Below are 16,547 nucleotides of genomic sequence, written 5' to 3' on the forward strand. Positions count from 1 at the left end.
CACTTGACCCCTTCAGCCTCAAGAACCGCAATCCACAAAACACCCTCACTGAGATATTGCCAACACCCTCAACGGGCTTGCTACCCACACCCACAGGAGAGATAAATCATACAGAAAGGATATGTATTAAATGGCTGATATAAAACCTGCCTAATTATACAGGGAAGACAACATAGACTGGTATGGCAGAGAACCCACTCAGCGGCAGATTAAGTAGCCTGTAAGGTGCGTTCAAGGTCATACTACAAGATCATCTACCAGTGAAGGAAGGAAATCAACCATTTAAGAATCCAAAACAAATCAAATAAGTCAACAGACCTTTTTACAATATATTATGAGAATTAAACTGCTCCCTTGAGCCAACATACAAGCTTGCTTATATTAACCCTGTGTGATCCTAACACTTAACTGAACCAAAGAAGATACACTAAATGCTTGGAAGTAACTGCTATGTGACTGTAATTGTCTAGAATATTTTCTCTCTAGCACTTTTCTACCCACTCTGCTGTTGGTGCTTTTACTACTATAACTTAAATTAGCCCTTGCTTCTGCCCACCTTTACTGCTCCTTCCTTCCTTCCTTCCTTCCTTCCTTCCTTCCTTCCTTCCTTCCTTCCTTCCTTCCTTCCTTCCTTCCTTCCTTCCTTCCTTCCTTCCTTCCTTCCTTCCTTCCTTCCTTCCTTCCTTCCTTCCTTCCTTCCTTCCTTCCTTCCTTCCTTCCTTCCTCCTTTCCTTCCTTCCTTCCTTCCTTCCTTCCTTCCGATACTTGTCATTGTGACACTATTTCCTTGCATGTAGCACACTACACCCCCATATAATTAAAACAACTGGGAGAATAACTCGGGGCAAAGCACTCATCTTGGTAACAAGTCAATGCCGAGCAATATGGGTGTAATTCTTGGTCTGCACTTAGAGGCTGGAGTCTGGCATGAAGTGTGATATAAATAATGAATTTAATTTAATTAGATAAAAACGGAATACCTGCTTGGCAATTGATGATTCATTTGAGGACTGGGACACCCTAGGCTGCGGGACGGGGCAACCTGACTTTTGGAACATTTTAAAGACCACCCTGCCATAGCATGAGCAATCCGAGACTAGATGTGGGCAGCCTTCGCATTTTTTGCCTCTGGGATAACAAATCCTGCTCTTGTTTGCTATGGAACCATAACCGTGGCGCCTTTTGCCCGTGTCTGTTCTTTAGCTCCTGTGCAGAGTTTTCCCAATGACATATACCACATAGCCACTGTGATTCTGGCCATGGGATTTACTCCTGTCTGTTGCACAGTAATTTTACTCATGTTTGACCCACTATTTTTGTGCCCCTCTGAAGTTATGCTCACTGGTGTACCACTGTTTTGCTCTTCAATACCCAACGTAAGTCATGTGGCTGGCGCTTAGATAATGCACCTTGAACTCGTAGCATGCTGAGTTGTTCTAAGGGATGGGGTGAATCCAATGGAGTCACCACAGATTCCCCAGCAGGGACTTCCTCCCATGTGGCCAGGGGACAGAAGCTGCTACCTGATCCTGACCCGGTTATATGAGGGAGGATCACATGGGAGGAGATAACTACCAGGGAGATGTTTTGACTTCATTGGACATGACACAGTATTCCCCCCTTTCCCATGAGGAAGACCATCTAATACCCGAGTTCGTAATGGCCTATTGCCATTCTGGTCAGGCCCCCACCTTTGACCCAAGCACCCACAACTCACACATAACACCTTTTGTTTCTGATGTACCTTTATGTGAAATCTCTGAGAAAAACCATGTAAGAGTTTAAAGTCCAATGACATCCATGGACTCCAACTCCCATAATCACCCAGGTACAGAGACGAGGAGGACGATGAGGGAGTTTGTGCAAAGTGTCCAGAGCTCGAAGTACAACATACAGGCTGGTTGTTTTTACAAGTCTTCAGTGTGCAGGCCATTTAAAGATGGCAACAGCACTAAAGAATCGAGCAGTGCAGGAGAAGACGTTGAACCCCATGCTGAGGCTAACGAACGCGATGCACACGGACAGGTGTGTTGGAACGGAGAAGGCTGCCGGGACAGGAGGAAAAACACAACATGCGAGCGAGAAGGGCCATGGAGAAGCTGGGGGCCACACAGAAGCTCCTGGATGTTTGGCTGGTCAAAGAGACGGTGTTCTCCAGTCCAGACCGAAAAGGAAAGCTGGCGTGTAGCCGCTGAGCAGCACAGAACACTGGAAAATATCGGCACACTCCAAACTGGAAACCTAACTCTGCTTCTCTCCTTCTTACCCCCTCTCTCTTTTTCACTTTCTTCATCTCTTCTCTCTTTTCCTCCTTCAATGCCAGTCTCACCTTCACACGCCTTCCTTCTTTCTCCTTCCGTTGCTGCAGGTCTGCAAGGCATGTATGCACTCCAGCATCTCCTCACCTAGGTTGAGGAAGCAGAGCCTCTTTTACACTTCTTGGGCCACGGATCTGACCCTGGATTGGTTAGAGTGGCCAGATGTTTTCCTGCAGTGCTTTAATTGGGAGTGAGGCTACGTAATGTGGAACATTGGATAGGAGGATTTAAAAAGGCTGGTAGCCATTTTGAATCCATACCATGCTACCAGAGTTTTTTGCTGAGAATGGGGTCTACATATCCTGATTTGCTGCTTTTCTGATGAGAAAATGGGTTTAAGCATAGGAAATGTTGCAGCCTGGGGGTCTTTTTGTTTCCCCTTTGCTGTGGAGTTTCCATTTTTTGCTTCGAGAAGCAACAGAGCGCTTTACAGAGGTATACAATTTGGTGTGTCCAGTGAGGTTCTAAGGGAAAATAAATGTTTTGTTTGTGCAAACCTTGCTGCTGAATAGGTTGGCAAAGCATCTTGATGTTGGGTGTGTCCTGTGACCCTTCCAGCGGAGACTGGTTTCTACATGCTGTAATTTCTAAAATATATAGGCCCTCATTACGACCCAGGCGGTAAGCGGAAAACGATGCCGGTAAATGAATACCGGCATCGTTTTCCGCTAGGTCCGATTATGACCCGCGAAAGTGCAATTAGCGACATCGTAGTTTACAGTGCCGCTAACAGCACCAAGGTCGCGCGCGCGACCCACCATTTCGTAAATACCGGCATGGCGCAAAGCTACGCAGATCACAAACCAAGCGGACATGCCCCTAACGCCATCGCCAAGGCCGTAAAGTACCTTACCGCCATGGCGCTAATTCCGCCATCGCGAACCAACCGTAAATGGCCATGTGCAGTGTTCCCAGCTGCCACAGGTGCACAGAATCAGCACAGGTGGAGGCAATACAGACTCTCCCAGTGCAAAAAGAGCACACCCTACCCCTACCAGCCCCAGTCACACTCCACAATGATACCAATAGGACTAGCAATGTTGGGGCTGGAGGACCTGATAGCAATGCGAGTGCTACAACTGCAACAACAACAACAACAACAACAAGCTGCACAGAGGAGACGCAGGAGGAGAAGGAGGGCAAGGCATGGCCAGCAAGCCCCACCAGCACGCCCCACCAGCACAGCCAGTGGCACCACGCAGGCAGCCCCCAATCCCACGCATCAGAGCCAGTTCATTCAACCTCACCGCAGAGCAGATCCACACCCTGTACCGACTGGACCGGGACACCATCACCAACATTGTGCACATGATACACAACGACATCGTCAGCATGATAGAAACACCCACCGCCATCCCGCCCCTACTGAAGGTCGTGTCCGTGCTCCACTTCCTGGCCACAGGCACCTACCAGTACACAGTGGGCCACTTGCATGGCATATCCCAACCATTATTCTCACGTACACTGATACAAGTGCTCGATGCCCTCCTCAAGCACACAGACAACCACATCTCATTGCCACGGTCTGCCCAGGAGATTGCCAACACCAAAGTGGGTTTCCATGCACTAGCTGGCATACCTGGTTGCATTGGCGCCATCGACTGCACCCATGTTGAATTGGTGGTCCCACATGCCATGGAGGTACCATACCGCAACCGTAAACTATTTCACTCAATCAACGTGCAAATGGTCTGCGACTCCAACAGGATCTTCACACATTGTTGTGCCCGATTCCCCGGATCAACCCATGATTCAATGGTCCTTCGGAACTCCACAATACCACGCTACATGGAGCGACATGCAGGCCCAAGATCCTGCCTACTCGGTGAGTCTAATGTCATGAGCATGGAAATGCGAAGTGTGTAGGTGATCGACGTACCAATGCATATTTCACCTGGCAGAAAGGGGGGGGGGAATGATGCATACGTCACATGGCTGCGACTAGCAGTAGCCAGATCATACCCTGAGGCAGCACTCACGTCATCTAGCAGTAGCCAGATCATACCCTGAGGCAGCACTCACGTCATCTGACAACTGTATACATGATGCCTGATCTAATCAGCCCTAACATGTGAATGAAAGTGTACCCCAACCATGACACAACCATCTGCAAGTGCATTGTACGAAATGTGACCACATTGACTCCAAAGGAACGCACCTACATGCACGTCACCAAACACCATCAACTGAAAGGCCTGTCCCCCATAACTGCGCACAAAGGAGGCACATGTCGGACAGGAACATCAATGCACCACTACACAGACAGCAAGACCCACAAACTCCCCCCATTGACACCAGTATTGTTCCCTGGGATCATAATGAGCCAGACAGCAATGTTGCAATCATGTGAGCTTTGACATCACAGGACACGTGCCAGGTCACATAAAGTAACGGCCTGAACGGACACAGTGGATGGGCACTCACAAGGCAATTGTCCCCCCTGCATTGTGTCTTGGCATGCAAAACAGTACATGAGAGCCATGAACATATACCGGTTGCATAGTGTGAATCCATTAGCACAACTAAATTTGGTGCAAAGTAACAGTTGAATGCAAGGCATGGTGGCGCGTCATGTTCAGAAAGCGATCTCATTCCTGACACATACATTGTTGCCCATTTACAGGTGATGCAGGCTATCCCCTGAAGAGGTGGCTCCTTACACCAGTCCGGAACCCACAGAACCAGCATGAGGAGGACTTCAACCGTGCCCATGCACGTACCCGTGTGGTAATAGAGCAGGCCTTTGGCCTACTGAAGGCACGTTTCCGCTGCCTCAGCAGGTCTGGCGGGGCACTCCTGTACCGCCATGAGAAGGTTGCGAAGATCGTCATGGCATGTGTCATGCTACACAATATGTGCGTCAGACGAAACGTGCCTATGCCCCCTGACGCAGAACTGCAACCACCTGATGATGAGGATGATGAGGGTGGGGATGGGGCAGCACCTCAAGGAGGCAGCGATGCACAGGAGGGGCGTGAAATGCGTTAGAATCTCATTGACCAATACTTCTAGCACACACAGCGTGTGCGTGTAACATGTGGACGGCACTTGGGGCACTGTGTGTGTCTGGTATATGCACACTGTAGACTGTACAACAATAAAGCACACATACACAATGAGCAATGTCCACACATTTGGTTTGTGATAAACGAAAAAGTGTATTGTGCTTCTGAAAAGTTATGACACACCCAATCCCCCCTCCCCCTGAACACCCCAACACACCCAATCCCCCCTCCCCCCTGAACACCCCAACACACCCAATCCCCCCTCCCCCCTGAACACCCCAACACACCCAATCCCCCCTCCCCCCTGAACACCCCAACACACCCAATCCCCCCTCCCCCCTGAACACCCCAACACACCCAATACCCTCTCCCGCTCCCCCCAGAAATCCCTGCAAAGGAGTGCCAGTACCTGTGGTGAAGTGGGTAATGTTTTAGTGGTCCACTGGGTGGGCACTATTGGCAGCCCCCTGTCCCAGAACCTGGGACCCCCCTGCCTGTACTCCTCCGGGTCCTGGATGACCTGCGGACGGGGCTGGATGGGGCCGAACTTGCAGCTGAGGAGGTACCGGCCTGCTCGGTACGCCTTGTGTCCATGATTGTCCGTATCAGTTCACCAATCATATTCCGCACTGCGGCTAGTTCTGTGCATATGTTCGTGCTTGCTGATTGGATGGCTGCCTTGATGCTGTCAGCACACCGCTCCATGCCTGAACTGGCACCTCCACAATCAGCAACATGCTGCGTTAGGATTGACGCCAGTTGTTCTTGCCCCGCTGATATTTGGTCCAGCACCTGGCTGAAATCAGGCACAATGGAGGTTGCAATTGCAGGCCCAATAGGACTACTCCCCTCTTCCCCTACTCCGACTGGGCTTGGAGTGGCTGGCCAGGAACCTCCAGGGGATTGCCCCTGTGTGTCCTGTCCATGCAGGCTACATGGGGACAGGTGTGGGGAGGTAAGTTGGGTGTTGGGGGGACCTTCCATGTCATCATCCCCATTCGCCACATCGCTGTCAGAACAGGCTGTGATGGCTGCAGTCTCCCCGACTGTACTGCTCCCCGCAGACACGATCCCCTCAGTGGGCGGCAGTGGTTGTGGGTCTGCTGTGGGGGCCATCATGTCCCTTTCCTCAGGGGGAATTGCTGCCCTGGGCTGTTTGGCAACAGGAATTTTGGCCTGCTGTGGGTTGGCCATAGGTCCAGCAGAGGTGGATGGTTGGTGGCCTCTTCCCTCTGTCCTGGTCTTCTTGGCTGGGGTGGTGCCACTCTCGTCCCTGCCGGTGTCCGAGTGTGAGCCTGTGGTGGAGCAGAGGAGGGAAAGTGTTATTGATGGTTCAGCGGACATTGAGCAGGCATTGTGATGAGTGCCATGGTTTAGATGGATAGATGGTAGGCCATGACATACAGGTTGTCTCACTTTTGGGTGGGTTGAGCATGCAGGAATGTGTGTGCCTGCTGTAGGGTGTACATGCTGCATGTGTGCAGGGTGTGGGTCTTCTGCTGATGTGTTGCGTTTGCCATATGGGGCGACATTGTGATTCCCATGTAAGTGTGATTCAGGGTGTTTTGCAAGGCTGCATTGGAGGCACATACCTGTGTCTCCTGATGTCGGGGCTCCTCTCTCCATTCCGCCGACGCCCTCAATGCACTCTATGCCGATCAATGAGGCACATGTCTCCTCCCATGGCTGCATCTTCAGTGGGGAGTCTGCTCCACCGCCAGTTGCCAGTCCCAGGTTGCGGTTTGCTGACAGTATGCCCCTTACTCGGAGCCGGAGGTCATCCCACCTTTTGCGGCACTGTCTGGCGGTGCGTGGGGTGGTACCTACGGCACTGACGCGTTGTGCCACGAGTTCCCATGCTGCTTTTTTCCGGGCTATGGCTGGTCTCGTCATCTCTGATGAGAAGACGACGTCTGCCTTCTCCTGCAGCGTTTCTGCAAGCATGGTTAACTCTTCGCGACTGAAGTGGTCCTGCCGCTGCCTGTCGCAGGCTTTTTTGACAACTTTTGGCATGGTTGGGTGAGGAAATGGGTGGGTAATGGGATTCACAGGGTTTCAGAGTCGAATGTAGTGTGGTTGGGTAGGATGGCAATGGATTGTGTTTTTAAAGATGGCCGCTGTGCTCTTTCCCGTTCCGCCGCGATGACGCTACTTCCGGTTCCGCTTATTTGCGGTGCCCGCTAATTACGGTGCCCGCTGATTACGGGGCCCGCTGATTACGGTCGGCGCAATGATGGGTGGCGGTAGGTCACCCAGCGCGGCATTCGATGCCGGTAAGGGCTGTTTACGCCATGGCGTAGTTTACATTACCGCCATGGCGTAATGCTCGTGCGCGATGGGTCGGAATATGGCGCTCTTTATGCCATCGGTCCATGGCGTAAACGATGATTACGCCATGGCGGTAATGTAGATTACTTACTGCCAGGGTCGTAATGAGGGCCATACTGTGGAAAAAAATTGTATTTTATAAATATTACTTTACTTGGAGTATTTCACGCTCTTTCTTTTCTTTTCAGGAACAAGGAGGTTTTCCCGTTTGCTTTTCTGGCTTAAGTCCCTATGGCTGGTGGTTATATGGTCTGAGTTAAGAGACTGGGGATGGGGAGAGGCCTGCTGGATCCTTAATATACTGCTTCTGGGGTTGGTGTTGCTAGCAGGCAGCTTACCTGACATAAAGGGTTACTCTCAACCCCATTCCCTGAGCCTCCTGTGTGACCTGGTTATAGCACCTGCTACATAGAACATTGTGTAGCCTGCAGCTCATGGGTGATAACCTGTCTGGTCTCAAATTTAATCTTTCTGTGTTTGGTCAACTGTGTGCTACGACTTGAGTAGTAATAGCTGTTTTTCAAGTGCCACAAAACAATCAAACTTAGGGTGTATGCTATCAAATTGCGCAATTATATTATCATCCATTATATTCTGGATGTGAGGTATTATGTAGCTTGAGACATTAACAAATATGTTCATTAACAGTTGTACCCAGTGGATCATATCTCTCTGCTAAATCTCTCTGTCAGTGTAGTCTTTGCCAGTGGTTGTGAGCCCCCTTGCTCCGCTGTCTCCCTGCCAGTGGGCAACAGCTGCGTTGTTTGTCCAAGGTGCATGGTCTCTCTGTCTCTAACCCTGACTCTCTTTGACTGTGCCTCTTTCCGTGTCGCTCTCTGAAACTTTCTATGGCATGCACTCTCTCCCTCCCTTTCCCTCTCCCCCTCTATACCTCCTCCCTTTATTTCTCTCTCTCACACCTCGAGCTGAATTGTCAAACATGTGGCTGGGATTCTCTCTCTCTTGCACATAAAGAAGGGGGGCTCTCACTTTCACTTCCTCGCCCCAACTCTTTCTCTTTCTTCTTCTCTCCCTCCTGTTGTGTGTTTTGTGCTGTACTTTTGGTAGTGTCCAAGGTAGTCCCTCTCTCTCTCTCTGTCTCCTTACACCTCACTCCCTCTTAACCCAAGGATTCATAAGGACCTTGGACATCAGTCTTGCTAATGTATGATTAGCATGGAAGAGAGGAGGAGGAGAAAGAGGTAAAGAGAAAGGTCTTGAGGCATTTTCGGAACTTGAGGAGAACCTGCTCAAGACGCAGAGGGAGAGGGAGGCTATTCTGCAGAAGGGAGCCCGCCGAGGAAAGTGATCGACCACCAGCTCTTTGTTTAGCAAACCACTTCACACGCAGGGAGTTAGTGCCAGAGGAATGCAGGAGTCGAGAAGGCGAGTATTTGGTCAGGAGGCGTTGAAGATAGAGTGGTCCCTGGCCCCACATGGCCTTGTGGATAATACAGAGGGATTTGAATTTAATCCGTCCTGAGCCGGAGGGCCAGTGAAGGCCTTGTAACGGCAGGAGAGATGCGGTCCCTGGGTTTGAGGCCAAGGATAAGTCTCGCTGCCCTATTCTGGGTTAGCTGGAGGGGTCGCAGGGTGGACGAAGGAAGATGAAGGAGGAGGCTGTTGCAATAGTCATGCTTGGAGAGAACCACAGCACGGGTAACATTGAGTCACTGGAGGAAGGTGAGGAAGAATAGAGTTCCTTTGAAAAGGAAGAGCTGAAAGTGGGACTTCTTGACAATGTTCTGAATATGAGGGATGAAGGAAAGGGAGGAGTCGGAGATGACTGCGAGATTCCTGGCTCCAGAGGAGGGGGCAGGGGGACAGCCCATGGAGGAAGGCCAGAGTGAAGGGAAGTGCGTTCGGAAGTGTGTGTACCGTTTGCTGGAGACGCTGCTCCTCGCCATTTCATCCTGCCCTGCTGTGCGTTCGAAAACGCTGTGTGGAGGAGAGGAAGATCAGCGACTGTTATTGAGGCGAAACGCCTGTGGACTTGTTGACTCTATTATCCAAGATCCTGTGCGAGCATAAGGCCTGCCCATTTTTCACTCCCATCAACCCTACTTAGTGTAGGGGTTATGCGCATTGTGCGTGCGCATTGAAGTGAGTTAGGAAGCGTGTTTACTGTTTGGCTGTTCGGGTGCGAGGGGTGAGCCGAGCCCAGTCTGCTTGGTGCTGGTATGTGGTATTGATATTTATTTTAAATGATACCATCACCCATTGTACGCTGCTTTTTGTTAGCTACACAGTCTGTGTGTAATACGTTTATGCGCTGGGTTTACCCACGGTATTGCACTAATTAGACATTTGGTGTTGTGTACGTCAAATCACTTCTAATTGGTATTGCATTTCTCTTTTTTGATAGCGGGATACGAAAGAAAGACTTTGCATTGTGTGTATTACAGGGATTACCTTGTTAGCTACCCACGATGTCCTCAAGGTTGCGTAGTGGGCGCATTGTTAAAACTTCTACCCAGAAACAATTACGTTTACCGTCCTCAATTAAGATCAACAAGGAGGACTCAATAGAGGAAAACACCTTGTGTATCACGGGGGCTTCCTTAGATAATAGAGAAGCTGCTGGATCATTAAACTTACCTTTCTCTAGTCAAAATACAGATACCATATGTCATGACGTTTCCTTCGCATATGCGTGGGCAAACAGTGAACAATATGTGAAAGCAAGCTTTGACCCTCATTCTTGTATTATGCTAGTACAGAATAACTCATCTCATGTTTCTAGAAAAAGTTTTTTAAGCATACGAGAGGATGTGGTTTCTGCTGCCTTGAATGACATTGGGGAGGAACAGAGACCATCTCCCTCCGACACTTCAATCCTTGCTCCCGCAGAGATGGCTGGATTGGAAAAACTGATACGTTTATCCATTGGACCCTCTACTCCTGTCACTGCGGCAATAGGGAATGTGGCAAATGTACATCTGCATTATAGAGAGGCAGTCTCCCCTATCGAAATGAATAATCTACAGGACATTCTGCCTCCAGAAGCATGCCTAGCTAATGTGCCACTGAGTGGCTTACCCATAAGCAACACGCCGAATAGTGCAAAAAATTCCACAGCACCAAATGAGCAAAATCCCACTGCTCCCCCCACAACAGAGGCTATGCCCCCATTGGGGTTTGATCTGCTAGATCCTTCTGAGGACATGCAGTCCTTAGAAGCCTCATATCCAGTGCTATCAAGAGTGCTTAATCTACTCGACAGGCGATATGATTACGCTCATTACGAATTACGTGATTTAAAAACTTCCCTTTCTGAGATATTATCTAAACTAAACAAATTAGAAGGTTACATCTTTGCTGAATCATACAAACGTGAAGGAGGGTGTTCGGATCCTCCTAAAATGGCTCCTTGTTCTACAACTACTGCTGCAAGACCAACTTCACCCACAGAAAGGAATGATGACCAGACACAACATCAGGAGGCTGCGATTCCTGTTTTTAGTTTTCTTCACACATTTGCACAGACACGATCATTGTCGCATGATCCATCAACTGTCCAGATTCTAACACACACTCAACTGTGTCATAAGGTTATACAAAACAGTGAAAAAATAGACCAAATACACTCCTTTCTTCAGGTTGAGAGTGCTGCCCAGCCTGAGGGGCTGGAAATAGGACATCCTAGTTCGTCATCAGGAGACTTGTACCATCCTGATGGTCCATCTGCCCTTACCACCTTGATTAAGGCTGAAGCACAAAGTGAACAAATACAAGCAGTGAGTGGTATTGACCAGGACAAGCCCAGTTATGCTGGCTCTCGGCTTCATTTTGCATCGCAGGATGAAAAACAACTGTATTTCTGTGCACTAAAAAGAAAAGCCGACCGGCAAGCTGCCCAGTCTGTAACAGGCAAAAAAAAGAAAAGAAAATAGAAAACAACAAATTGCTTCAAAGCCCCAACAAAATGAAGTGGGAAGGTGTGAACCCGTAAAAACCACTTCTCCTAATAGAGAAAATGGAATTAATTTAGACGAACTTTCTGAAGAAAGTAAAAGAGCCTTCAAACTAGGTAGTGAGGCTGCTAACGATGTTGATTGCAAAAATATAGTGCAAAAGAATCGAAATAGTGTCTTGAATTCTCAATCTCCACCTTCTCTGAAAATTGTGGGGGATGACCAAGCTGCTAAAGCAATTTCCGCAAAGGGAATTTACTTCTAGTTTATCTGTGTCCCAACAAATGCAATTATCAATGTTTTATAAACCTATTGCAAATAAAAAAACAACTATTGGCAATCCTCCATTTGAAGCTCAGGGGCAATTGCAAAGGACAGCTTGTCGCACACTTCAAAACTTGCCCCACATTGAGAGGGTTGACACCTCGGGTGGGATTGGTTCAAATGTACCAAGGAATATTAGAAACCCTAACAAGCTTATGGGAATGGATAAAGATTCTGTTATGCCCGAAAAGGAATCTTTGGATAAGGTTCCTCAACTGGATAAAAATTTGGGGCATTGTGCTACCGTGAATGAGACCTTGCCGCCTACCTCTTCTACCATTATGGGGTGGCTGAGCAACGTTGAAATTAATGGTGACAACCGCCTCAATCGCTCTTTTTTATTACAGGCTTTTCATAAAATACCAGCCTTGTGAACCTTAAACTCCCAGGATATTGACTGGATTACTCCTCCGGTTGTCAATAATCATTGGATGGTGTGTAAATTACAATTAACAATCCTCAATCATTGCAGACTTGGTCTGGCAGCATTGGAAAGAACTTAAGTTAATTGGTTTAACCGCCTATCTTTTTGAGTCAATTGAGGAAGCTATTTCTTTCATTGAGACACCTGAACAAATTGAAAAGTAATCAATCATAACTGATACTAGGTCTTTGACGCATGGGGCACCCGAAGCAGTAGTGATCGCACAACTTGTTGCTCTGTCTAACATTAGTAAAGATTGGTCTCCGCTGACCTCATTGGCAAGCACTCTAAACCCAGCTGTGAAAAACATTGCCATACAAGTAATAAACCAGTTTTAAAGATTGTTTCGTGGAACTCATGTGGGTTTACTAATTTGCTCACATGGGCCAAAACTATCCTTCCCCAAAATACAATTGACATCATTTTAGGCCGAGAAGCCATGTGTGATCACAGGTTTCAGCTTCAGGGGTATGCCGTATTCCATGCGGAGGCCCAGCGTAGTGCCAGTGGGAGGCCATTTGGCGGCTTAGCAATATTCCTAAACATAAAATTAAGGATCACAGGTGGTTCATAAATCCTCAGATTTATTAGCAATATTGGTTTCCTTCAGTGATACATCGCATGATACCTACTTAGTAATTTCCATATATCATAATCCATTACAGATGAAATTGGAAACTATATTTCAAAATATTTCAATGATTCTGGAAGATGTGACAAAACAGAAGCCTGAATGTAAAATGCTTGTAGGGGGCGACTTTAATGCAGATTGTTCTAGTCAGGATGACTGTTGGTTTAGCCCAGATGGCATTGATATGCTAACTCATGCTAAAAGGAGAGGGGCAAAATGTATAGACTTTTTCGCAAATTGGGAGATTTCATTTGTCACCTTTGCTGCACAGTCACCAGTAATAACTTGGAGGAGAGGTACCCAATGCTCATGTATAGATTTCTATGCAACCTCTGCCAACATGCAGGAGGAACGCTGTGAGATCTCTATAACTGAGCCAGGTTTGGGCGACCATCTCATGATCGGGTGACGATCCAAGTGGCTGTGGTAGGACTAACGACTGATCTGAATCATATGTTACTGGAAGGCGATCGCCCGGGCATTTCACTACGTTGGAGCTCATATCTTTGTGACAAATTAAATATCATAACTGACAATCATCTGTTTTTCCGTGCAAATTCTGGTGTCACTACAACAACAATCCAACAAAGAGCAAGGAGTTATACAGATGCAATTCGCATGGCAATATTGAATTTAGCACACAAACAGAATGTATCAAAGACTAAACACCCCCACCATTAGAGCAGGGAGATGGAATTGGCCAAACGTGCAAGAATTTCTGCCCTAATAAAATTAAAAGTAACATCTCTATCAGATATTGAATACTTCAAAAAGAAAAAATCTTTATGTAATGTTTATCGTAACAAATGTCTTAATTATAGACGGCACATGCACATTGTGACGAACCAAAAGATGATTGTGAACCTTTGCCGCAATGATAGGCGTTTGACGTGGGCTATGCTAGGCTCAGATGGGCACTACATTAAATGCGACAATTATAGCTCACCTGCTTTCCAAATCTGAAGTGGCTAATACTGGCTACCTATACATGGCCTCGATAGATCTCACTGCAGGCTTCGACTGTGTTGTTCGCAGTCTACTATGGGAAAAAATAGCTTGGCTGGGCATTCCAGCGCATCTCATAGTACTCATAGCAAAACTACAACAAAATACTGCTTACCTGGTAAGGGGGAACAACTCGGGAGCAACCACAGATCCAATATCTACAGAGGTGGGGGTTAAGCAGGGATGCAACCTAGCAGCAACCCTGTTTAACCTGTTCTTCTGTGATATAGATGAGATCTGGGAAGAAGAAATCAGCTATCCTGCAAGGCTGGGTCACTTAAAGATGAATTGGCTCGCCTTTGCAGATGATATTTTAATCTTTGACCAGACGCCCTTTGGGCTACAAACAAAGCTGAGTTTGTTTGCTACTTATTCCCAAGCTCACAATCTGCAGTTTAATGCTAACAAATCGAGTATCATTATTTTTCAAAATCTTAAAAGGAAAAAGCCAACATGGAGATGGACGATTGATACCATTCTTATACCAGGTGCCACCTCGACCAAATAAGGAAGGAAGGGTTTAACAAAAAGGTTGCATCCCTACCCACACACACACGTGCATTGTATATACTAAATATTGCACATTTTCATTAGTCCCTCTGATTGAGTTTTATATGTTAAACGTCGAGGCAATACTCCTTTACGGACTTGATATGTGTCTATTAAATATAGATAATATCCTTGACCAACTGCAGGGTGGGCTTTGGAAAAGTTCGCTGAGACTGGCTAAGTCTCTTCCAAATGCAATCATAAGGTAGAAGTTAGGTCTTACCTCCTTATCAGCAAGATACAACTGGCGTTTACCAACCTAGCAAAAATGTTGTTTCCACCGGCCAATTCGTTGTATGAAAATCTTGGACGAATGATCATGGAGCGGAATCCGCCATCAGTGGCCAAATGCTATGATAATATGGTAATACTATTAGCTGAAATTGGGCTATTACCAGAGGACCTGGAATTTCGATTACTTTATGTCAAAAAACGATTATTTGACCATGACTGGTGTAACACAGCAGATAGTATTCTGTCCCTGAAATCTTATAAGTAAGCTAGGAAATGTATGGCAAAAAGTCTGGCTCGTAGGTTATGTATAGTGCAGTTCCCTTGTAGTAATGTGCGAGATATATACTTATGTTTTAAATCAAACCAGACTCCAACATATGAAAGGATCAAAATCTGGTACCCCACAATTAGTCCACAACCTACCAATAATTGTAGATTTTGTAAAATACGAGAACAGAAAGAGACTATTAAACATTTAGTAATATACTGCTTGTATTTTGAAAAGGTGTACATCCAAATGATAGGAATCGATCGCTTGGGTATGACTGTGTCTGCTAGGGAATGGCTTTGGATGTCATGCATGTGGGGCAATTGCATAAAGACGATTCTTGTTTTGTCAATATTTCTTGTGATTATTAATGAAGAACTGGAAGAAAAACGTATTACTATGGTTGGTGGATTTGTCCAGTTAACGCAAACACTGGGATAACGAATATTGCGAAATAATGATTTCAATGCATTTTGATGTAGAATATCCCCTTAAAAATGAATTAAGGAATTATTTTTTAATTGTAATAGCGACGTTTATATGCTGGTGATATAACCTCGCTGCTGTTGAGAGACATGAAAAAGGTGAATGGCATATCTTATCTTGTTATATGTAATTTAACACTGTGGGCCTCATCTTGAGTCTGGTGGTAACCCTTAAATGTGGCGGTAACGCTAATAGCATTGCGTGGTATTCCGGCGCATTTACTGGAGGGATACCGCCCAACCCGTGATGAGGCCCCTAACTGCTTGCCCTTTTTTCCACTGCTCCCCTGTCTTTCTATCCTCCTCACTTCCCCAGTCTTATTCTCTACATCCCTCCCTCACCCTTCTTTCTTCAACACTGATGCTGAACAAAATATTTCTGAACATGAGCCCCACAGATACAAAGTTGTGCATGAACAATCTAAAACGTACTCACGTTGTAGGTTTGAGTAACACTATTCTCCTGGTTTTGCTAGCATTGCTGGACTTACAAAGTTGCAAATCACTTGTGACAAAGGGGTTACAATTACACTGAATACCTTTGCAGGCTTACCAGAGGGTTTTCTGACTTTAGACCTGCACATTGGAAAAAGAGAGGGCCCCAGGTGGAAGCAGGCTATGGCAGCATAGGCTCAGAGGGGAGGGAAGGTGACCTCAAACATTTCCACAGCAGTTCTGGAATCCAAGATGGTGGCAGGTCTTAAAGTTTAGGCCACCCCCCTTGCATCTCACTTGACGCCTAGCACATGGCCCAATCACAGAACAATGTAGCCCACACTACACAGGTGCAATATGTGTTCCTAAGCACCACCCAAGGGGAAGATGGCTCACTATAAAAAAGCTGCCAGTTCAGTCTGGCAGTATGGGTTGTTTGGGGAGGGGCTGGAGGAAGGTGTTTGATGGATGTTGGTGAGTGAGCTTTCTATTGAAGAGAGCTGGGAGGAAACTTCTGGAGGTTGAAAGGAGAGAATAATATGGTGGACGAGGTTGGTACAAGGCAATATTTAGAGGTGGGGTGATATGATATGATACGATACGATAGTTTATTTATATAGCGCCTAT

At 47.0% G+C, this 16,547-nt stretch overlaps 1 protein-coding gene across 7 annotated transcripts in view; it reads left to right on the forward strand.

The window, feature by feature from the left end:
* The window catches only part of TTLL6 (tubulin tyrosine ligase like 6), a 592,552-nt gene that overhangs the window by 321,470 nt on the left and 254,535 nt on the right, over window positions 1-16,547 (forward strand). The gene's annotated exons all lie outside the window — the stretch shown is intronic.

The sequence above is a fragment of the Ambystoma mexicanum genome, chromosome 13, assembly GCF_040938575.1.
Source record: "Ambystoma mexicanum isolate Mex_15411 chromosome 13, UKY_AmexF1_1, whole genome shotgun sequence".
In the NCBI taxonomy this organism is placed as follows: Eukaryota; Metazoa; Chordata; class Amphibia; order Caudata; family Ambystomatidae; genus Ambystoma; species Ambystoma mexicanum.